The 25,056-nt window shown below is 32.6% G+C and overlaps 1 long non-coding RNA gene across 1 annotated transcript; it reads right to left on the bottom strand.

The window, feature by feature from the left end:
* Window positions 1–12,546: 12,546 nt before the first annotated feature.
* LOC104898742 (uncharacterized) lies at window positions 12,547–23,925 on the bottom strand. Its single transcript, XR_008967124.1, has 7 exons — window positions 23,776–23,925; window positions 17,228–17,356; window positions 16,863–17,143; window positions 16,349–16,418; window positions 13,407–13,565; window positions 12,994–13,131; window positions 12,547–12,897 (listed from the first exon to the last, which is right to left on the bottom strand). It is a non-coding gene; the product is annotated as an uncharacterized LOC104898742 (long non-coding RNA).
* Window positions 23,926–25,056: the final 1,131 nt, after the last annotated feature.

Below are 25,056 nucleotides of genomic sequence, written 5' to 3' on the forward strand. Positions count from 1 at the left end.
GGTTTATAGTAGGACCCGCAGCAGTAGGCACTAGTCAGGTAAAAGAAATTATTCTTAAAAAATAAAAGAACAAAAAAAGAAAACATTAAACATTCCTAACTAAACCAACATGAAAAAACGGAGCTTCATAGGCAAAAGAAATTATAACCAAACCAATCTAAAAAATGAATCAGCATCAATAACAAAACCAGATCAAAAAAAATGAAACAGCATCAAAAACCAAAATTAAACTTAATATTAAACTAAAATATGAACTCTGATCTTAACATAATTTATTAAAAAAAACACAAAATTTAAACATCTGATCTAAATAAAAATGATAAAAATGATAAAAAATGAAAAAAAGGCAAAAAAAATGATATCTAAACAAAGCAAGCGGCGAGGTCTCGAATTGTGAGCGACAGTAAGGTCGACGGCGAGGTTTGGGACTGTGAGCGACGACGACTTGTGAGGTCTGCTAGCGACGATGATTTACGAGAAGACGAGTCAACGTCGGCGAGCAGATGAAGAATGAAGCGCCGACTCTTTGAAGATGCCGGTGAGCAGATGAAGAACGAGGCGCCGACTTTTTGAAGACGTCGGCGAGCAGGCGAACTGCGAGCCACGACGACGTGAAGACCTAGTGAGGTGAGTGAGGTGAGTGAGGTGCGAAGGTGAGCGAGAATGAGTTTGGAAGGATGAGAGAGGTGAGAAGGTGAGTGAGGATGAGAGAATTAAGAGGCGTGAGAGGAGAACGTGAAACCGCGCTCAACCAAACCCTAGTAGTTTTAAATATACCAAAACCGCAGCAATATATTAAAATAATACTCCCTCCGTCCCATAATATAAGTCCTGATTCTGTTTTTACGCGGGAATTAAGGTTAAATGGAATCTTGTTTTATTTGAATAAAAAAAATTATTTTTATTAAGAAACACTTGCATTGTTTTTTTCTTTTTAACAAAAAAAAAAAACTGTCATTTAATGTTGCATGGTTTAATGTGTAAAGGAGTTCAATGGGGTAAAAGATTCCATTTTGTCATTAATAATGGTGCGTTGGAAGCTGAAATTATGATGACATTTTGGGAATTAAACTATTTTCACGAGGGTATTTTGGGAATAATTATTGATTGAAAATAGAATAAGACTTATATTTTGGGACACCTTATAAGGAAACAAGACTTATATTATGGGACGGAGGGAGTATATTTTTTATATTATTTTAATATATTACTGCGGTTTTTGTCAGAAACCGCAACAATATATGTATTGGTCAAATAGTCAAACTTTTTCAAAAGTTATCCGCGATACTATATTGTTGCGGTTTTCGGCCGAAACTGCAGCAATATGGCTATTTTATATTTTTCCTTTCTTTTTATGTGATATATTGCTGCGTATGGGTAAAACCGCAGCAATAAACAATTATTCTACTAGTGGAGGAAGTACTTAATATCTTTGATTTTATCTTCGTACATAAATTGTTAAAGGCAGTATATTTTTGAAAATTTATGTTGTAGCATGCCAAATTAAAAGTTAAAATTTACAATTTATTCTAGAAAAAGGTTGTACTTATTAAAATAAGACGATACAAGAAACTAAAAGTGAAATCACAATGAGCATTTAAGTAAGGAAATCCTACAAGACACTCAACTTAAATAAAAAAAGATCCTTGTGATTTTCGAAAGTATCTAAACCATAATGAGTATTAAATGTTCGACTTGCGAACATGTGTCACAGTACACTAGATAAGAAACTTATTTTTAACATAAAAGTCATTTAAACAAAAATTACTTTGGAGATCATATAAATATATATGTTACTTATCCTAGACACATGTTAGCATTTGCCTTGATGAATGTTTTATATGGTATAACGAATTTCTTTACGATGCTTATAAATGATAACTATTCTTTCCACCCCTTCCCCAATTTATCTTTCGTGGTATTCAAAATACATCTTTGATCATTAAAAGATTTATCTTATTATTACAAATATAAGGTACAGAAAAACTCAACATTTAAAAGGTACAAATATAATAATGTGGACACTTAAAGCATGATTAAAAAGTTGGTTGAGATGGTAATTGTGTCATGTATGATAACAAGATGTCACATGTTCGAATTTTGTTGCAACCTAATCTTACTTTTTTTTAATTGATATGGCTTATGTACACATTAGATAATTCTAGTGGACTAACAGAGGTGTCACGTAGCGTGTATACATTGTCACGTATGCCTTTTAATATATTTGTATAGATTAGTTTAATCTATTTAATGACAAGTTTAACTCACTAAGTGACCACATTCTTTAATCTATCTAGTAAGTAGTTTAATCCATTCATTAAAACTGTCGGCTTATTTCTTAAAATTGTTTATTATTGTAATTCGAGATTGGAATGCACTTGTATCCTAGTAGGGACGGATATGCACTTTCTATGCTACTACAAACTTCTCAAGAGTTGTGGCCATGAAGGTGTTACATAAGAGTAAAAGCTGTAACTTTTTGCTTCTGCTTATTTATCAAACTTGTTCTACTATTATATGTGGTGTTATTCTAAATTTCTAACGTCCGACTGATTTTTACGATACCTTGAGCGCGCTATTGTTTTGTTCTGCTCATCGCTTTTGCTACTATTTTATATTGAAGCTCGTTGGTGTTGACTTGTTCAAACTATTATGCGATGGAGCACTAGTAGAATAAATGCTTGTTGTTGTGGTTATTAAGTGGTCATTGCGGCGGTTTTGGCCGCGCAGCAATTAAGTGTGTAGCAATAGATAATTAATATATTGCTGCAGTTTTTAACCGGAACAATATTTTAACATATTGCTGCGATTTCTAGCGAAACCCGCAGCAATATATTTATTTTATATTAAAAAAATTAGTATATGGTTGCGGTTTCTAGGACAAACCGCAGCAGTATACTATATGTTTTATAATTAAAAATTAAGTATATTGCTGCGGTTTATAGTAGGACCCGCAACAGTAGGCACTAGTCAGGTAAAAGAAATTATTCTTAAAAAATAAAAGAACAAAAAAAGAAAACATTAAACATTCCTAACTAAACCCACATGAAAAAAACGGAGCTTCATAGGCAAAAGAAACTATAACGAAACCAATCAAAAAAATGAATCAGCACCAATGACCAAACCAGATCAAAAAAATGAAACAGCATCAAAAACCAAAATTAAACTTAATATTAAACTAAAATATGAACTCTGTTCTTAACATAATTTATTAAAAAAACACAAGATTTAATTATCTGATCAAAATAAAAATGAAAAAAATGAAAAAAAAGGAAAAAATATCATATCTAAACAAAGCAAGCGGCGAGGTCTCGAACTGTGATCGACAGTAAGGTCGACGGCGAGGTTTGGGACTGTGAGCGACGACGACTTGTGAGGTCTGCTAGCGACGATGATTTGCGAGAAGACTAGACAACGCCGGCGAGCAGATGAAGAATGAAGCGCCGACTCTTTGAAGACGCCGGTGAGTAGATGAAGAATGAGGCGCCGACTTTTTGAAGACGTCGGCGAGCAGGCGAACTGCGAGCCACAACGATGTGAAGACCTAGTGAGGTGAGTGAGGTGAGAAGGTGAGCGAGAATGAGTTTGGGAGGATGAGAGAGGTGAGAACGTGAGTGAGGATGAGAGAATTAAGAGGCGTGAGAGGAGAACGTGAAACCGCGCTCAACCTAACCCTAGTAGTTTTAAATATATACCAAGGACATATTGTTGCGGTTTTGGCAAAAACCGCAGCAATATATTAAAATAATATATTTTTTATATTATTTCAATATATTACCGCGGTTTTTGTCAGAAACCGCAGCAATATATGTATTGGTCAAATAGTCAAACTTTTTCAAAAGTTATCCGCGATACTATATTGCTGCGGGTTTCGCCCGAAACTGCAGCAATATGGCTATTTTACATTTTGCCTTTCTTTTTACGTGATATATTGCTGCGTATGGGTAAAACCGCAACAATAAGCAATTATTCTACTAGTGGAGGAAGTACTTAGTATCTTTGATTTTATCTTCGTACATAAATTGTTAAAGGCGGTATATTTTTGAAAATTTATGTTATAGCATGCCAAATTAAAAGTTAAAATTTACAATTCATTCTAGAAAAAGGTTGTACTTATTAAAATAAGACGATACAAGAAACTAAAAGTGAAATCACAATGAGCATTTAAGTAAGGAAATCCTACAAGACACTCTACTTAAATAAAAAAAGATCCTTGTGATTTTCGAAAGTATCTAAACCATAATGAGTATTAAATGTTCGACCTTGCGAACACGTGTCACGGTACACTAGATAAGAAACTTATTTTTAACATAAAAGTCATTTCGACAAAAATTACTTTGGAGATCATATAAATATATATGTTACTTATCCAGGACACATGTTAGCATTTGCCTTGAATGTTTTATATGGTATAACGAATTTCTTTATGATGCTTATAAATGATAACTATTCTTTCCACCCCTTCCCCAATTTATCTTTCGTGGTATTCAAAATATATCTTTGATCATTAAAAGATTTATCTTATTATTATAAGGTACATAAAAACTCAACATTTAAAAGGTACAAATATAATAATGTGGACACTTAAAGCATGATTAAAAAGTTGGTTGAGATGGTAATTGTGTCATGTATGATAACAAGATGTCACGGGTTCGAATTTTGTTGCAACCTAATCTTACTTTTTTTTAATTGATATGACTTATGTACACATTAGATAATTCTAGTGGAGTAACAGAGGTGCCACGTAGCGTGTATACATTGTCACGCATGCCTTTTAATATATTTGTATAGATTAGTTTAATCTATTTAATGACAAGTTTAACTCACTAAGTGACCACATTCTTTAATCTATCTAGTAAGTAGTTTAATCCATTCATTAAGACTGTCGGCTTATTTCTTAAAATTGTTTATTATTGTAATTCGAGATTGGAATGCACTTGTATCCTAGTAGGGACGGATATGCACTTTCTATGCTACTAAGAACTTCTCAAGAGTTGTGGCCATGAAGGTGTTACATAGGAGTAAAAGCTGTAACTTTTTGCTTCTGCTGATTTATCGAACTTGTTCTACTATTATATGTGGTGTTATTCTAAATTTCTAACGTCCGACTGATTTTCACGATACCCCTGAGCTATTGTTTTGTTCTGCTCATCGCTTTTGCTACTGTTTTATATTGAAGCTCGTTAGTGTTGACTTGTCGGTATTTGTCTCAGACTCTCTCCTTAGACTTGGGATATTCACACCCTTAACTGCGCAGCCTCTACAGTTTGTTGTTGCGTAATCTACAGTATGTTTTGCTATTTTAGACCTGTTTTGGTTAGATTTGACTTCGGTAGGTTTTTGTTGTTTTTGTGGTTCTTGTTAGTTTTGGGCTTGCATGTCGTTGCAAGGCCTAGGTTCTTTTACATGCTTCAGGTTCTATAACAAATTGTTGGCTTTTGGTTTAATAATAAGAGTTATTTTTAAAGATTAGCATCTTAAATATTATCAAGAGAACTTCACCTCCTCTTCCTTTCTTTTCTCCTAAACCCTATCCTTCATTGTGAATTTTAAAGGGGTTCCATCGTATGTTATCGGTGGAAAGCCCCAAATCTTTGTTTCTTTTAAGTATTTTTGTTTCTTTGGTTATAATAATGTCTCCGACCACTATGACTTTGTTGTCTAATGTTTCAAATAAAATATGATGAAGTCTTGTAATAATTATAATTAACTAAAAATACTTCAACAAATATATAAATCGATCTCTAACACTCTTATGACGTAAATTACAAGAGAATATTGATATCATATTCTCTTACCACAATTCCTTTTAGGTATTGTTTTCAAACTCAGACCTTTCCATTTTTTTTTACTTATCACGTCGTAGCGTGAATTTTTCATTTTCTTAATGAATAAAAAATACGAAAAGTAGCAAAATAAATTATGAAATTTAAAAATAATAATATATTTGTTTATTGTAACTGACCCGAGGCATCTTTCGGGCAAAAAAAAACTAGTTATATATGATTGAATGGTGCTCAAGCTTGAAAACCTGGTGGTGCATTAAAGTTGTTGCGAGGTGGAGGAGGTGGATTGAGTTGTGCTTGGGTGTTCTTGCATGAGAATGCAGGATTATGCTTCCATCCCTCATTACACGTGTTAGAATAAGGATCATATGGCCGCTTTGGATTGAAATTATAAAGAGCATTGCCTTGCTCAATTGTCATCCCATCATTGTTGATTTGGCATTAAGTAGCAGCATGTCCTTGTACTCCACACATCTGACATGAGACCATCATAGATGAACCAACTTGGCGTTGATCAAACTTGTGAGATAGTGCCTGCATAGTATTAGTCAAAGTGGTTTGACGCATCAACATCATATTACCTGCCTTCTTAGCACGGTTCCGACCACTTGGATGGTAGTTGTCATTAGCCGCCATCTTCTCAATCAACTCATTTCGGTTGGATTCTTAGTCATAAGGGAACTCCCTGAAGCGACATCAATGTAGATATGAAATTCATGTGTCAAACCATTGTAGAAAGTTTGTATCAACATCCATTCAGGAATCCCGTGATGAGGGTATTGTCTTTGCAAACATAAAAACCTTCTTCATGCTTCATAGAACGATTCGTCTTCAGGTTGCTGAAAGGTTGCTAACTCATTCCTCAGCTTTGCGGTCTTTTCTTGCCCTAAAAACTTCACCAAGAATGCCTTGGCAAGTTTCTCCCATGTATCAAAAGATCTAACTTCTTCATCTCTCAACCACTCCCTTGCCCTATCTCATAGAGAGAAATGAAAAAAACGTAGTCGAATGCATCCTCACTCGCATTGTTGATTTTCACTGTATCGCATTTCTCCAAGAAACTGGTAATATGGCTCACAGGGCATTCATTGGGTAACCCTGCAAATGAATCGGTGGAGATGAACTGGATGAATTGAGGCTTAAGTTCAAAATTTGCAGCATATTGACTGTTGGTCGAACAATGCTCTATAATGCACTAGTTGTAGCCTTGTAGGGTCTGGTACACCATACTCCCAAAGTGTTTTAGTTGCCTGTTCACCCATTACTTTCTTCTTATTCTTAATCGTCTCTTTGTACTTCCTTGCTTGCGTGGAGTGCCTTTGATTTCAGGATCTAGAGGAATCTAATTCCGTGGACCTGTACGTCGAGTTTGCATGCAACAAAGAAAAAGAACTAGAATCAAAAGATCAAATATACAAGAAATAATAGCCGAAGCAACAAACTAAATAAAAATAAAAAAACTTAGCAAAAATAAATAATTTAAGCACTATTTGTCCCCGGCAATGGCGCAAAAATTTGAAAGGCGTGTCGCGTACCTAACAAAAATAACCTAACTATTCCTCCTAACTAATGTAGTCGGGCAAGTAAGGGTCGAATTGCACGAAACTAATTGACTCAAAGTAGTTAAATTGCTCTTATTAACACTAAGCAAGTAATCAAAATAAGTGACGACAACAACAACAACAACAACAACAACAACAACAACAACAACAACAATAACAATAACAACAACAACAACAGCAACAACAACAGCAACAACAACAGCAATAACAACAACAACAACAACAACAACAAACAGCAGCAACAACAACAGTAGCAACAACAACAGCAACAACAACAGCACCAACAACAGCAACAACAACAACAACAGCAACAACAACAACAGCAACAACAACATCAACAACAGCATCAACAACAACAACAACAACACAAGCAACAACAGCACCAACAGCAGCAGCAACAACAACAGCACCACCAACAACAACAACAGCAGCAACAACAACAGCAACAACAACAACAACACAAGCAACAACAGAATGGTCGATGCTTTTTTAATCCTAGCTGACTTATCACCAATTGGATCATTACATGATCAATAAGGCGCAACCATGATCGACACACAGAAAAATATGTAATCAGCAAAGTTGAGTACTCATATAATAAATAAAACATATAACCTACATGATACTAATAAGCATTAAATAATGGATAAATACTACCATAATTAAATAACAGACTCACTATACTAAACTTAACTCCACAAAACCAACATATTATATTATTATTAAATTTCAATAGTCAATGGACGAAGTACGGGCGCGAATCTGTACTCACACGACCAACGATATTGAGGCACTAATTAAATAAAATAGGACATTGTGATCAGTTCAGCCCCAAATAAAGTCATCGGCTACCACGATTTACTCCAACTCATACTAATCCAATACTTTACACGTGCACAAATCTAAAGCTTATTGCTATTCACTTTTCACTTTAAGTATTAGTATTTCAATTGATATTGCATGAATACACAAAAACTCCATTTTTTATCTTCGGATCAAATAATGTGATCATACAACTCAATTGACCTAAAATTAATCCCATTTATTTATTAACTCAGATCAACAACCAACCAAACCTTGATTTGTTGACTTAAATCCAACAACTAACCAACATGTCCATAGGTAAATATCCAACTTTACTAAACAAGGCTCATGGTCCTTATACGTAAATAAATAATATAATAAATTCAAGGGAACAACATGATACATTTCATGATCCAATAAACAATACATTTATGATCAATCCCTCATATGAACTAATGAAAATAAACGTTCCCAGCCCACATGTACAAACATATAATACTTTATCATAGACAACATGATTTACACAATAGTGAAAAACATGCAATTTCACTTAAATATAAGACATATATGAACTATAAAAAGTTCCCTGCACATGATACTATATCAATCCTAACCTTAGGGCATGATAATAGTCTAATAACACATAGGCATGTATGTACCTTGTGTAAACAATATGAGAGGGCACTTTAAACTCTTTAGAATTCACTCAAAGTAAAGTTTTCGCCTACCAATTATCAAAACATCCAAGTATTAATACTCTAATAAAATTACAGCAACTTTAAAACTTTAAATTGTCTTAAAAAGTATGTTAAAACACTTTTAAACACTAAAAATTCAACCTTTAGTATTCCTTAATATCGTACTACCAAAATAGTCATTTAAAACCCCTACAAATCATTACTTTAATATTTAAAATCCACTTAAAACAGATTGCATATAATATGAAATTTATAACTTTAATCAAGAATCACAAAAATTATAAATTTATTTATTAGAACAACAAGCTTTAATTATTAAACCACTAAAATAATATTTTAAAAATCAAAACTAATTATACAAATAATACAGAGAAAAAAGAGAGAAAATAAACCAAAGAGAAGAGAGGAGCAAGGCGCCGATGGGGGGGACGTTGGCTGGGTTGCAGCGCGGCTGGTGGTAGCCAAGGAGAATGAAGAGGAGAGAGAGAGAGAAATCGGGTGAGGAGAGGGAGAGAGAGTGAGCTGAGTGATGGGAGAGAGGAGAAAATTAAGGATTTGTCTTGTGAGGTAATAGGGTACTTATAGGTTCTCATTATAATCCAATAGATTAATGGGCTTGCTTGGTTAGTTTAATGAAAAATGACCATATGAAAAGGCTACAAAAGTTTGGGCTCATTTAACCCAATATTCATTTGTACTACTACTCAACTTATTTAAATTCATTGTTGACTCTAAAGGTCCAACTTTTAAAAAAAAAAAATTAAATACTTTGACTATTTAAAACATTGAATAATCATTGACCTTAAAATACTCAATACTCAAGAATTTAATTATTTAAATGCTAAAAATACTTATCAATATACTTTAAACATATTTATATAATTCATAAAATTATGGGCGATTAAAGTCTACCCCTCTTAAAAGAAGTTTCAATTTTTTTTACTCAAATCTTCCATTTGGAAATACTTGTGTCAAAATACAATTCGATGTAATTATAATATCGCTAAGTTCATCACTATAAACCATGAAAAATTATATATTCACTTATGTATAATTATTCACATGAATAATTACATAAGGATCAAATGAAATTAATCAAAATAATTAAATAAAATATTTCTCATTCGCGTACTAAAATGAATTCTTACTCAACTCAAATAACTAAATAATTACTTTTATTTCTCAAAAACAATACTAATAATATTTTTCTAATCCAAAAATTACCAAACTTATTCCTCAACAAAATAAAGATGCTAAAGAAACGAAATTTAAACTATTTTAGCTTAGCTACTTATTCAAGTATACTAATCTTAGAAAATGAATAAACACTCAATCGAGTAACAGAGTAAATATCTCATCTTCAAAATTTTCAATATCTTCAACATCATAATGATAATTTGGGTCTTCATCCCTAGTCGACATTTTAATTCTTTTCGGTGTGGTTCGTCTTCCTCTAACTTTGTATCACTATCCCTATCTAGATAAGATCTCCAAGTAGCGGTATAAATATCCTTTCGGGTTTGTTATCTAGCACGGTCAAATTCTCGAATTACTTCGTCATTGCTATCAGGATAACCTACATTTTAGATACGATGCATCTCAAGATCTAGCCTAGTATAGCTTTCAGTATCAGACTCCACGTTAGGCTCATTGTCACTAAGCAAAATAGGGTAGGAGTATCTTCCCACTCGGTCAGCTTTACTATAAGTCATGCCTAAGGGTCCATTTTGAACACGACATTTATAATAAACAATACTCTCATTTAGCTTATATCCCCAACAATAAATAATAGGCAATAATTTAAAGCCAAGAATAACATCAAAGAGTTAAGTAGGGAAGAAAAACATTGAACATACTTAATAGAAATTTAAATGCAGACATATCATATTTCTATCATATATGCCCTTCCTATTCTACCCACCTCTCAAAAAAATTTAATAAAGTAAATATGATGAAAGCTAAATTCATAGAAATAGTTTTCGACGAGCAAGATTTTCGAAATTAAGAAGTATCGAAAATAAATTACAAATTCAAATAATAACTTCCAAAAACAGAAAACCGAACAAGAAAAATAAAATGCTGACTAAAAAATTTCGAACCCAAATTTTTTTTTGCATCCTTTCTAAAAAAATATGTTTCAGTTTATCAAAAGTGATTTAATAATAATAATGAATAAGTAGGAACTTGCTTTCTTTGAATTACTTTTTAAATAACCAGGCGCCCAAAAAAGAAAAAATGATTGGCACGAGAGGCCAATAAAAACCTAAGTTCCAAGATACCACTTTGTAATACCCCGACAATTCTCTATTTTATAAGATACCTTTTTCCCACAAAATATAGAGAATCACCAAAGTATTATCGCCTGTGTGATAAGAAAAATTCTAAGTGGTAAGACCACATTTTGTTCATCGCCTAATTGTTCTTTCAACATTCATGATAGCCACGGATAGGAAAATAAAGGATTTAATCACTACACCAAGCTTCTACTATTTTCCAAGGAAAACGCATCATTTAAATAATGGTTTACATATTTGTTGAGGCTAGTATGGATGATTCTAATAATGTTTTATACTATAACAATTGTGTGGGTCTAGTGTCGTAACCCATGAAGTAGCCTTAAGTCACAAGTAGTGGCTTTAGTGTTGTTTCTTTGCTTGTGTGTACTTGTTGCCTAAAAACCTGTGAATACGGACAAAATAACCACACATTGTTGGAGTACACACTACTCGAACTTACTAGATTTGAGAACTCTAATTGTTCTAGAATCTTTAGCTTCTTTAGCCGAAGAGGAGTCAGATTCTCAGCAAATTTAGTACTATTAGTAAATAGAAGATTTGCATATGTAGTTTTGTGGTACTAATATAATTATGTGTAATTTCGAAACTAATTAAGTTTTTTTTTCATATATTAGGGGACTTGCAACATTGCCAAATGGCTGTGGTAAAGTCGATCAGCAACGTGACACAAACTTGTACATAATAGTTTTGGTGATTTATATAGCAATTACTATTATATTACTCTTATTGGCTATAATTTTTTCGTTATTATTATTTTGCCAAAAACTATGTACAACATAAATTATCAAAAAGTGTATATCAGAGGTATTTGTTACACAAATATTTTGTTGATAGACGAATTGAGTTTACTAATCAATATTGTGTCATATGCATCTGCCCTTTGAAGAAGGAGAGTTGCTTCGAATATTTCCGACATGCATGCATAACTTCCATTCCAAGAGTGATTGTTGGTGTCTGATTTTTAAGCATGATTATTCGGAGGGAATATGTACAATTGACTATATTAAATTTCTTATTTTTCGATAACTCTTATATCAACAAGTCTTGCGTGGACATCATTAATTCATTCAAAATATATAATGCATGGTTCAAGATCGATAAACTATGAAGTTTCTTAGATTAGTCTCATTGAATGTACATGCCTTTGGTTTTTTCTCTTTATATAATCCAACAAAGATTATGAATTTTCCTTAATATATCGATTGCGTATACGCCACTATAAGAAAAGTAATTAGAAAATTGACATTAAATACGATGAGATAATATGTGAAAAATTATATTGTTTTAAAATATATATATATATATAAGCTACAATTATCCCATACATAACATTTCAAAAAAAGTCAAATTATAAAATGAATAATAGGATTGTTAAAGCATACGACAAAATATTATATAATTATATAGTAGTTCCACCGAAGCATATTGTTCGTCCTTTGTCTTTAAATATTCCCATATCATAGATACCATAATGCCATTCAGGTGCAAATCTTTCAGTTTGCTGAGGATTAATATACTGATGATTTGCATCCAAAACTGTAAAGTTACGACAATATGCAGTTAGTACTAACTCCTCAGAGGGGTAGTAACCATTTCCCATGGGTGGAAGAGGTTGATCAGGTGGGCCATATGCTTCCCCACCAACTGCAACATAAGTAGCTGCATCTTGCATTGCCGTGAATAATTGGTGGGGCCAAAATCCAATGGTCGTACCACATAGGTCAAGCCACCAATTCTTGTTCTCAACATCCTTCGAATTTCATATCATGACCAATACACAATTATTATTAGCTAAAATAAAAGAAAATGAAACTTTAGTTTTCGGGATTTTAGATATGCTTAATACCTGGTAAACGAATAAACTTATGCCTCTTTGTTGCCCTCCTCTTTTGGAGCCACCGATAATTTGAGTATCTATTGGTATATCTTTATTGATGTTGACAAACCCAGGACATAATGTATTGAAACATTGATATTGTCCAACCTATAGAAAGACACGTAAATGCAAGCCAGACTAATTATTTAATTTGGATTTAATTGTATACAAGCTAATAATCGAATAGTTATAGCCTTCAAAGAATAAAATATTGTAAACTTACATTGAAATATTGGAAAAGGTGCACAAGATTGTCCTTGTTTATTGTCGGGTTAACCTCCAAAAATATAAAAGGGGAGATATTATCGACTTAAATAATTTAACTCAACTACGTAAGATTAATCATGTCGAGAGCATGGCATATTATTTGATTCAAAACTTACTGTCCAACCAACTTTTATCATGTCATTTCCATTCTGAAATATCATTTCTCCAGATGAGTACTGAGATGCTCCAACAGATAAATGATAGTCATTGAATATGCCAGTAGCCCCATAATATTTTGTAGTACTCGGATCAGAATTAGTTTGAAGAATGGCAAACTGGTAAAATAAAAGCCAAATTACTTTAGAGAAACAAACATTAACAATTTGCAAAAGTATAACACTACTAAGTATGTATATTGCTTCCCATAATAAAAAAAAATTATTTATGTTTGCTTATTTACATTGATGATGCAAGTCAAGAAATATACGTTTGAACTCTTGAGGAAATAGCTTTTAAATGAAAATCAATTGTTGGTTAGTTGATACTTTGCTTGTTAGGAAGAAGTACGTTTGTTTTAGTTAGCTATTAATGATTTTGACTTTGCTCTAGTTTCTTCATCAAATATACAAGTTATCTACCAAAAATATCGGCTAAAACATTAACGATATTAGTAAAGCCTAACTAAAATTCACTTTCTAAATAAATTCATGGTCAATATTTTAACTTATGAAACTTGCATATGCTACCTCATATCCTCATATTTTTTCCACTACTATGATTTCTTTGCAAATAGTAACATGCACCAAAGTGCATGTAGAGGATGGTGCGTCTTCTGCTAAACAATGCAGGTTTAATATTCTAAGAATCCATGATTTATTTTAAAACAAAATTTTATTTGTTTCCTTAAATTGTGCAACTTGTTTTACCTTTTTCAAATAATGGTTGTTGTCGATATTCCTTTTTTTGAATTTGAATTTGAAAGAAATCTGCTTTAGTTTAAACTATATGTTCATTTACAATATGTTCTTTTTATTACGATCTATGTTCTTTTATTGGAAAGAGTAAATTAAAGTCAAAAAATCTTTGCAACTAATAAAAAATAGAAGAAGTACTCCCTCCGTTTCTAAAGATCTTCCCTCTTTCCGTTTAAGGGTATTTCCAAAAGATCTTCCCTCTTTTGCTTTATTCCTTATTTGGCAAAACAAATTTCCCTATTTACCCTCTCATGTCACTATTAGGGGTATTCAATGTAGGATATCGGATCGGATCCGATCCGAAAATTCGGATATCCGAAAATTCCGGATCGGGGAAATTGCGATCCGAATCCGATCCAAAATTTTCGGATATCCGAACTTTTCGGATCGGATCACCGGGTTTTCGGATCGGATACCGGGTTTTCGGATCGGATCACCGGATTTTCGGATCGGGTCCGTTGAAATTTTTGAAAAATCCCGATCCGAAAACCCGAAATTTTTTCCGGATACCCGATCCGAAATATTCGAAATCTTAAAATCGGATCGGATATCCGAAATTTCGGATCGGATCGGCGGATTTTCAGATCGGATATTTCGGATCGGATATTTTTGCACACCCCTAGTCACTATCATATGGTCCACCATTACATTATTAATTCAATTTTACTCCCTTTCTCTCTCCTACTTTAACCTCTTTCTATTTGTTTATTTATCTTAAACCCTTTCTCTCTCCTAATTTACTCACACCATGCCCCACACAACTTGATTTTCCTTGGTATCTGTAGGAATAATAAGTGGGAAGATCTTTAGGAAACGGAGGGAGTATTTGATTACTGGATTTAAATGATTATTCGACCCAAACATAAACTATACAAAACATTATATCACACTTGACATAATACCAGTTGCCTTTGTGTTATCCTTTCTGCCATTTGTCAAGATTGCTCTTCTCATAATATAGGTCTAGAACTTAAAAGAGCTAGTTATTTTTCTACAATTGAACCTTACTTGCAGCTTGTAAAATCAAGCGCACTCTATTTAACAAAGCAATTGTTTCTTGTGCTTTGGTGTTGGGGGTTGAATAATGCTATTTCTTATTATCCAACTATAATATACAACCTACAAGAAAATAAGAAGTATTTTGGTTATTGTCACCGTAGCTATATAGCACCACCTAGACTAGTCGATATAAATTAATACTTGATCTAAAATATTACTTCCTGATTACAGGGGCGTTTGGTTTGGGGTTTTTAGGAAAAGGTGAGATAATAACTAGCTCAATTTCCTTACTTGTTGTTTGTTGAGACATATCAATCATTCCTTTTACCCTCTCCTTTCCCCTAAACTCCTCTACTTTCATTCCCCACCCACCCCCAAGGTTTCACTTACCCTTTCTTTCTTCTACCCCCTGGTGGCTTTGACCAATCATTGACCACTACCCCCAACGACCAACCCAGCCACACAACCACCACATCAGCCACACAACCCACCACCCCAACAACTGAACCACAACTCCAAGCCCCCAAACCACCTTGAACGCCATTGAAACCACCATGAACGCCACCTAAACCACCATGACAACGAATGAAACCACCACGTTAACCACCACCGCAACTCCGCAAGCACCCTAACCACCACCTAAAGCCACCGCACGCACCCTAGTTACCCCCTCCCCTTGAAAACCCTCATAACCCACTTGAAAAAAAAGCCCACCACCGTAAATATCCACCACTAAGGATGGGAAAACCTTTTCTTATCATAAACCGTGGCTTTAAAAGGTCAAATTCGACCATGAAAACTTCAGATTTGGAGATTTTATGGCCGAATTCGACCATTTAATAACCTCGAAGTTCACTTTTATGAAGGTGGTGAGATAATAGAGAAGAAATAGTGAGAAAGGGGAGACTGCGACGACATAGGGGCTGGGGGTGGACCGTTGGCGGGGATGGGGAAGCAGCGGCAGTGTTGAAGTGATGGTGGCGGCCGGGGTGCCGGGGTGAGGAAGGGTAGTGGCAGCCTACAACGCTTCAGGGAAGGCAGATATGGTGGAGGAATGGTGAGAGGAAGAAGAAAGGTGGAAGAAATATTATAGCAACCAAACAACCTTTTTAATCAAAGGGGTTTTGTTTCCTTTCCCCCTGTACCCCTTTCTTGATTCCATTCCCTTTACCATGTTGAAACCAAACGCCCCCTAAATGTTTACAACTTAGTATACTTAAGAAATCAATCCATACAAATATATTAAAAGATGTGCGTGACAGTGCCTACACGCCACGTGGCACCTCTCTTACTCCACTAGAATCGCCTAACGTGTACATAAGTCCTGTTAATTAACAAAAGTAAAATTTGCTTGCAACAAGATTTGAACCTGCGACCTCTTCCTATTATACATGACATAATTAGCATCTCAACCAACTTTTAATCATGCTTTAAGTATCCACATTATTATATTTGTATCTTTTAAATGTTGAGTTTTCCTTAATATAATTTAGTGAGAATGGAAAAAAATGTATAACAAATTCGGAAATACAATACCAACCCGGGGCAACGCCCGGACCCAAATACTAGTTTCATTTGAATAGGTGAACTGAATTACTAATCCAACTGATAGCTTACCATAAATTCCAAATTGAAAAATCCACACTTTTTTTCTAACACTATAGGCTATAGGGACAAAAAAAAAAGAAAAAAAGAAAAAAAGAAAAAAAAGAGAAACTTACATGCTGTCCAGGTTGGAGTGGTATAGAGTTTGGATTCGACCTCAATAAATAATCTTTTGTGAAATTCTTCATCTGGATCCAATCATCCTTGTTAGCTCTTCTAATAGGCACTGTTCCAGTTGGACATCCCCCAACTTCTAGCTTTTGAAGACGACATTTTAAATTATTGGATGTTGTACGTTTTATACGTTCTTGACTATAACTAGGTTTCATCTGACCTCAAACAAGAAGCAAACAAAAGTAAAAAAAAATAAAATAAATTGGCATGCCATTTTAAATTGAGATGAAAATAGAATTTAAGACGATTAGATTGATGATGGAAGAGAGACTAACACGAACCTGAGGATGAAAAGTATGATTTTTCAATAGTGGATGATCAAAAGCAGGTTGTTCATAAAAGTCCACACAGTCATATATGCCTCCATGTTTAGTCTGCAAAACAATTCAAAATTATCAAATATTGTATCCAATTACAATTAGAGTTGGCTTCGTGATATATATGAATTTTTTCCTTGAATAATGCAAAAGTGGATTTTAATTCCCAAAATATGTTCAAAAAAATTGAAATTCCCTGTGTACCGTCCACATAGGACAGCACACGAGAAACTGTTTTTTTTTTGTTTTATCCCACGAAAACCGCTACTCGAAGTAGCGGTTTTATTTTAAAATAAACCACTATTCTGAGTAGCGGTTTACCTGCGCAAAATATGGTAAGCACATATCAATTTCACTTCATTAATAAACCGCTACTTCAAGTAGCGGTTTAACCTAAGTTGAAAAAAAAAAAAAATTCTCGGCACTTGTAAACCGCTATTTCAAGTAGTGATTTTACTTAAGTTGGAAAAAAAAAAAAAATTATCGCGTGCCGTGCTACGTGGACGGTATGCAGGGGATTTTAATTTTTTTGGGCATATTTTGGGAATTAAAACCCACATTTGCATTATCCAAGGAAAAAATACTAATATATATGGCTTTCAATAAAGAAAAAAAGATGTATGTAGCATTAAGGATTCTACGTAAGAAATTAAAAATAAATATATCAAATAGTAACTAATCATTAATAACATTGTCCCACAAGTAATTTTGTCATAAATTTCTAAATTATTATTTCCTCCATTTTTTTAGTTGTACATGTTGAATTTTGACATTATTCATAAATTTCATTTTGACTTTGTTCACTTTCTATGCATAATAAAAAACACAATAATGTAAAATTTTGTTAGATTTAATTTCTTATATGTTTCATAATATCAACTTTTTATATTTTTTATTCATACATAATTAAAGATATTGATAATCAAAATTGTGTATTAGCAAACTTGTCAAGACATTTGGGTATAATTAAAAGAGATGGAAATATTCCTATTTCAGAAATTTTCTACTAAAAAAAACTTCAGAAATACAAACTTCAAAATCAATATAATAATCATAGAAATTAGTATCTATGGCGTGCATTGTCATCAATGAGAGGAAAGCGATCCTTTAACCTTTTTTTATATATACAATTTAAATATTACCTGCAGTTTTTATTAATGTACCTGTATTTTTTTTTTTTAAGATATTCTTTATTAGTTTATCTTTTGTTTCTATTTTTAAGAATGGGACCACTAACTTTCCATCAAACATACATTCAACTTTAACATAAAATTATTTCTCCTAAAACTTTGTGCAAAATAAACAGGTAAACTAATAAAGACTGGAGAGAGTATATTATTAACATGGGGGGATTGGTTGCATCTCTTACCCTCTATATAGATATTTACATTATTTGGCATTTGGGCTATGTATTGCTTCAATTTGATCTCTCATTTATTAATTTTGGTTTTTTTTTTGTCAAAAACGACCTTATAAAACATGAAATTTGTGAGAAAACATCTTATATAATTTTTTTTGCGAAAACAAATCTTAAACAATTTTTTTTTTTTGCAAGAGTAAAATTTATGCTAAATCCCTATCATTAATTCAAGGTTATAGCAAATTCTCATTATTAACCCAATTCCGATATTCGTCATGTCATGTGCAAGGCATGCTTAACAAAATTCATGACATGATCAATGTCGGAACCTCGAAGAAATAAGGTTTTTTCTTGCAAAAGAAAATTTATTAAAGATTTATTTTTGCAAAAAAAATTAAAAGAGTTTCTAACAAATTTCATATTTTGTACGATCTTTTTTTTTTTTTTTTTGACAAAAAAAAAAATCCAAAAGAAACAATACTTTCTCACCACCCTGGGCCCTGGCACCCTCCCACCATGCCCCCAAATTCGAGACGAAATTCGCCGGATTCAGTTCAAACATCAAATAACACCTGTCACGTCACCTCCTTCCAGGCTTGTATAGCAATTGATGAGAGTATTTTGCTGTGACCCATCTCCTCAAGAACTGTCAATTTTATCATATGAATCAATTTTGTAATAAGAATTCCATTAGAGTTATGAAAGAGAGCTTACAGAAGAAGCTATATTGTATCTATTTCTTTATTACAGCATATTTCTAGAGAGAGAATTAACTCTCATTATTACATCATCAAATGATTGTTCTGCTATTTATACAAGGTTATGCTTGTATCTGATTGGTCTAAGCTAAACTGCCCGGATTGCTGACATGGCATTGCCATAACAGAAATAACAGAAAAGGGCAATATCTTAGAATAGTAGGGCAGTACAATATTCTAGAAGTTCAGTTAGGAAGCTGTAGGATACAATGTGGTGAGCTGCATTATTGTAATCCTCATTGTAAGATTCAGAATTGTACAAAGAAGAGCAGCAAGCAGAACCAATCTCAGGACTACCTTTAAAACTCGTCAATTTTTCATTTCATAATTTCAAATCACAGAAAATTTTACTCTTTTCCTTGAACCCAGTACTTCTGAACTCGAAGAATTTGGCGCAAACTTAGCACATTTTGCTCTTCAAATAACATGCCATGGTACATAAATTCTAGGTTTTTCTACAATGCTTTGGAAACCTGCTTCAATTCTAAGTCATTTCGTAAAACTTGAAGTTGATTCCAAGTCCTAATCTTCAAAATCTGGGTATTTGAATGTGTTTAAACATAATGGAAGTTATTTTCTTGATGACTCTTTATTATTGCAGACTTGTAGTTTAGAAGTTGTCCCTTTACAAAGGAAGCATCTTATGATTTCGTTAACAACTCTGGAGATAAAATTGGGGAATTTATGCAGAAGATAGCATATGAGGGGACTGGGGAGAATATTGTCTGCTACACACCCTGATAGTGTGAGGCTAGGGTAGTACTTGAACTCATCATTGTCACTAGAAAGGATTAGTGATGGGGGTGGTTTCTGGTAGATTTGAAAGGAGAGAGAAAGTGGCTGGGTGGTTTTTGGTATATATATATTTTTTTAATAAGATAAGGAGAAATATTGAGAAGTTGGAAAAATAAAAGGGATCCCAACTTGCCAAGTGTAAAAATCGATTTCAGGACCTCTTGGAACCGGGAGGAAAATTCCAAACATTAGGTTATTCCCCAGTACTCTCAAAACTTGGGGTTTATGGTGAACTTTAGAAATAATATATGTATTTAGTGAACAAATCAATTTACGAGTGTATAGATTATTATTATTATGGATGATGGATGGAGCTGGTGATGGATTAAAAAAATTTCATCCATTTCCGACCCAACCGAGAACCAATTCTACCCGCTACCCATCACATTTCAGGTTCTTACCCATTTATATGGTGCGGGTGCGTGAATAATTCAATCACCCTTGAATAATGGTTAGCTCTACTTGCAAATTAATTAGTTGAATAAGGCTTGTCATATGCTTGAACTAGAATTTTTTGCACGCGATGCGTGCTTGAATTTTTTTTCAAAACAGAAACTCGATTTTCTTCGTCATAAGAGTCAAAATTTGAACATTTGATATACGAAGTATAATTGTATTTAGTTGCAAAATTTGATTAGTTTAGTTTCTGTCACTTAAGTCTCTCACTATTCTTTTTGTATTTTTTTTACTTTTCAAAGTTAAATTTTATGAGCAAAATAGACATTTTATTGAATTTATTTATCATGTCTAATATTATAATGTTTTAGTTGATTTTTGAATTAAGTATAGTACTTCATAAATTGTAAAGAAAGTTAACACTTTGATTTCAAGTCAACTTTTTGATAGGTTATGGTTTCTGAGTGATTGTTATAATTATATTTTTGGTATTTTTATTTGAAGCCACCTTTGATTTGTAAGTAAATTTGTAATTTAGAATGGGAAGTGGTTAACATAGTCTCTTCATTCGTGGACACCATAGCTCCCCCCCTTCCCTTATATAATAGAGATATGTTGTACTTCAATTCTTGAATGATATTTTACATAAGCATTTTTACCTTGATAATTAATCGCTATTATATAATAGAAAAAGATAGGTCCAAATATATGTAAAAATTTTATTATATATAGGAAACACTATAAAAAAGTAATAATTTTTTTTCTTGTCTAACTTCTAAATTCGGATTTCACTACAAATACACTTCTATTTTTTTTATCATGGCCCACCATTAATTGTGAATGGTTCTTGAGAATAGTGATTTGCAAGTAAAATTTTTGTAAATGTTTTTGTATATATTCACGTTCTAGGTTATTAGTTTTAGTTTGTATGTTAATTTTAAGCTTTGATAAAGTTTCCTGATTATTTGAGTGATTTGCGTGATTCTTATAACGTGATTTTCTCAATTATATGAGTGATTTGTAAAGTTTCTTCTTTTAAGTGATTTGTGAGTGAGTGTTGTAAATTAATTTGCAATAGTTTTGTTTGAAAGTCGATTTTGATTTTGACATTATTCCTTTTGTAATTTATAAAAGGAAGGGGGGCAAAATAGGCATTTCAAAAGAGGACACCATTGCTCCCCCCTTCCCTTATTATATAAGGGAAGGGGGGAGCAATGATGTCCTCTTTTGAAACGCCTATTTTGCCCCCCTTTCCTTTCTAAATTACAAAAGGAATGTTAAAATCAAAATCGGCACTTAAAGAAAACTAGCGAAAATTAATTTACAACACTCACTCACAAATTACCTAAAGAAGAAACTTTACAAATCACTCATACAATTGAGAAAATCACGTTATAAAAATCGCGCAAATCACTCAAATTATCAGGAAACTTTATTAAAACTTAAAATTAGCATATAAACTAAAACTAATAACCTAAAATGTCAATACATACAAAAACATTTACAAAAATTTTCTTACAAATCACTATTCTCAAGAACCATTCACAATTACATACTCACAAAAGTTACCTATAAACACAAAACTGAGAAGAACATAAGATTTTGACGGCGATATCACACATTCATCCATCGGCAATTTGCGAACTTTCAAAAAGGTACATAACTCTTTTAACCTTCAAAATTATTTCACATTAGTGAAATAAACAATAGCAACTTAGTCGACTGTTATGTAGTTAAAAAATGGAGATGATAGCAATGAGTTCAAAAGGGGTTTTATACAATCAGACTTAAATTTAATTCATTTTCATATAAAATAAATTTATTTTTTTCTTAAAAAATGCCAATATTAAAATTTTTACCCGCAAAAAATCCATGTTCAGAAATAAATTTTGAAAAATAAAAAACAATATCGAACTTTTGCAAAAATCCATATTCAGAAAAAAAACTACATTAATTTCCGAAAAGTAATGATTTTTGTTTTTCTAAAATAAATTACAATATCAAATTGTGTATGAAAAATTTAAAATTTCATTTCAAATATAATTGAAGCTCAAAGTGTTAAAATTTAGAAAAGGACAAGATTTAAAATGATGAAAATTTTAAATTTTAATGTGTGAAAACAGAATTTAGAAGTTAGACAAGGAAAAAAAAACTGAAATTAGTTTATACTTTTCGGTTACAATTTTGGGATCATGGATCAAATTTAACCCTTGCTAATGTCCAAAAAAGGTAGAATTTGTTTTTTTTTTAAATGAGACACGCATCACGTGCGTAAATTGGTGTCCTCTTTTGGAATACCTACGTGTGCTCAAGTCGAATAGAATTTGTTTTTTTTTTAAATGAGGCACGCATTCACGTTCTAGGTAGAATTTAACCCTTGCTAATGTCCTTTTATAATTAGGTAATGGATTAAAAAAATTAATTAGTTGAATAAGGCTTATCACTCACCCTTGATTAATTAATTAGCTTGAGTTCTATGTATAAGTTAGCATTCGACCAACTTATCATATGCTTAACTAGTCAGGATCAAGTAAAAAATTTAAAAGTTCTATTCGTTCGAGCTCTAGCAATGCTCGACATCTATAATCCTTAACTTATCAAGACCAATTTAAATACGCTTAAAGCCAATTCGATATGCATGCAACCATATTGACAGTAGCGGATCCAGGAATTGAGTTATTTGGGTTTGAAGTAGTTCAAATATAAATTTTAAATTACGAGTTTTAATTTTTCAAAGAAAAGGAAACTTTAAACAACTATATTTAGCAAAGATTTCATTCTTTATAATAAACTATAGAGTTATTGACCTGTATCAAATTTTTCCATTTTAAAAATTAATATTTGCACATTTAGTTTACAAATGTAAATATAGAAATTTATGAATATATGAACATTAGTCCTTTTCATTTTAACAAATTTCTCATTGCATATCATATATATATTTGAGTAGTGAACCAAGTAATCAATATAGTAAATTTTAAGTAACTAATTATATTTAGTGATTAATAATTATTTAAACAAAGGAAATGGCAAGAGGATGGAAAAGAAACCAAATTCATTAGCTTCTATTGTATTTGTACTTGGTGGAAGAGAGAGATTTATAAAATAAAAAAAAGCTAAAAAATAAAGGGATGATTCAAAAAAGGGAAAAAAGAAGAATAACCAACCTCGATTGATTTAATGCTCAGCTTCCTCAAAAGTTGATGTTGTTTATCCAAATCACGTTCTTCTGCTTTTAGTGATTGAGTAACTCTCGTTCCATAATTAAGTAGAAGTAACAATAAAGCCACCAAGTACACTAGACTTTTTATAGCCATTTTTCTGCAAGTAACCAAGGAGAACATATGAACATAATTACAAGTGAAATTTTAAAGGTAACCGTTACACCCTCCCTTTTCTAGAAATCTTTTTACTTTTCATTTATGTTTATTTTCAAAAAAATCTTTCTACCTTTCACTTTATGTTTTATAATATATTATAACTCAGATTATAATTTACTGTATAAAAAAGTTTAAAAGAAACTTGAAAATCATTTCCTCGATCAAAAATACCCAATGTTTATATTAATTTTTTTTCACTTTTCTTAAGTGTTTGATTTAATACATCAAACTTCACACTATTAAATGACTGGCTAGATCAATCGAAAAAACATATAACTGTAAGATTTTATGATGTGATTATATGGTATAAACCTAAGGAAATAGAATGATGAAAATGTAAGGGAGAGTAGATGTACCTCATATAGTCTGAGCTGGTAAGAAAAACACTCGGTCAAGTATAAATCAAGGTGATGAGGATGATGAGCATAAATCCTAGAAGTGGCAGGGGAATGGGACATTTATAGTGAATTTTTTTTTTTTTTAAATCATTAATAATGTTATGTTTGGGAATGAGCATTTTATTTTTAAATGTGAAATTGGGCCAAAGGACATGTTTGAGAAATCCATAAATTTGGAATTGGAATTGGCCCAATTCCAACCAAATTCCAACCTTTATAATAATAGCCCAATTTTAAGAATTTTAAAATTCTATGTGCAACGGTGTCATTTGCAAATTGCTAAACTTTAACGGGGCGTTTGGTTCACAAAAGGGAAAGGGTAAGGGTTTAAGAAACGGAAACAAGGAGAATGGAAAGGCAAACCCTTAGATTTACTATGTTGTTTGTTTAAGACATCTAAGGAAAACCTTATTATATCACCATCACTCCTCCACCACCACCACCACCACCACCCCACTTTTACTTCAAAATAAAATCACTTTGTAGCCACCCCCATCCCTTTTTTCGGCGGCGTCTCCCCCACCACCGTCATCTCCTTTCAACGGCGCCTCCCTCACCCCCTTCTCCTTCCTTCGGTGTTGTTTTTGCTGCTGCCCCCACCCCCTTCTCCTTCCTTCGGTGTTGTTGTTGCTGCCCCACCCCTTCTCCTTCCTTCGGCGTTTGATTTTGG

The sequence above is a fragment of the Beta vulgaris genome, chromosome 7 (assembly GCF_026745355.1).
Source record: "Beta vulgaris subsp. vulgaris cultivar EL10 chromosome 7, EL10.2, whole genome shotgun sequence".
Lineage (NCBI taxonomy): Eukaryota > Viridiplantae > Streptophyta > Magnoliopsida > Caryophyllales > Amaranthaceae > Beta > Beta vulgaris.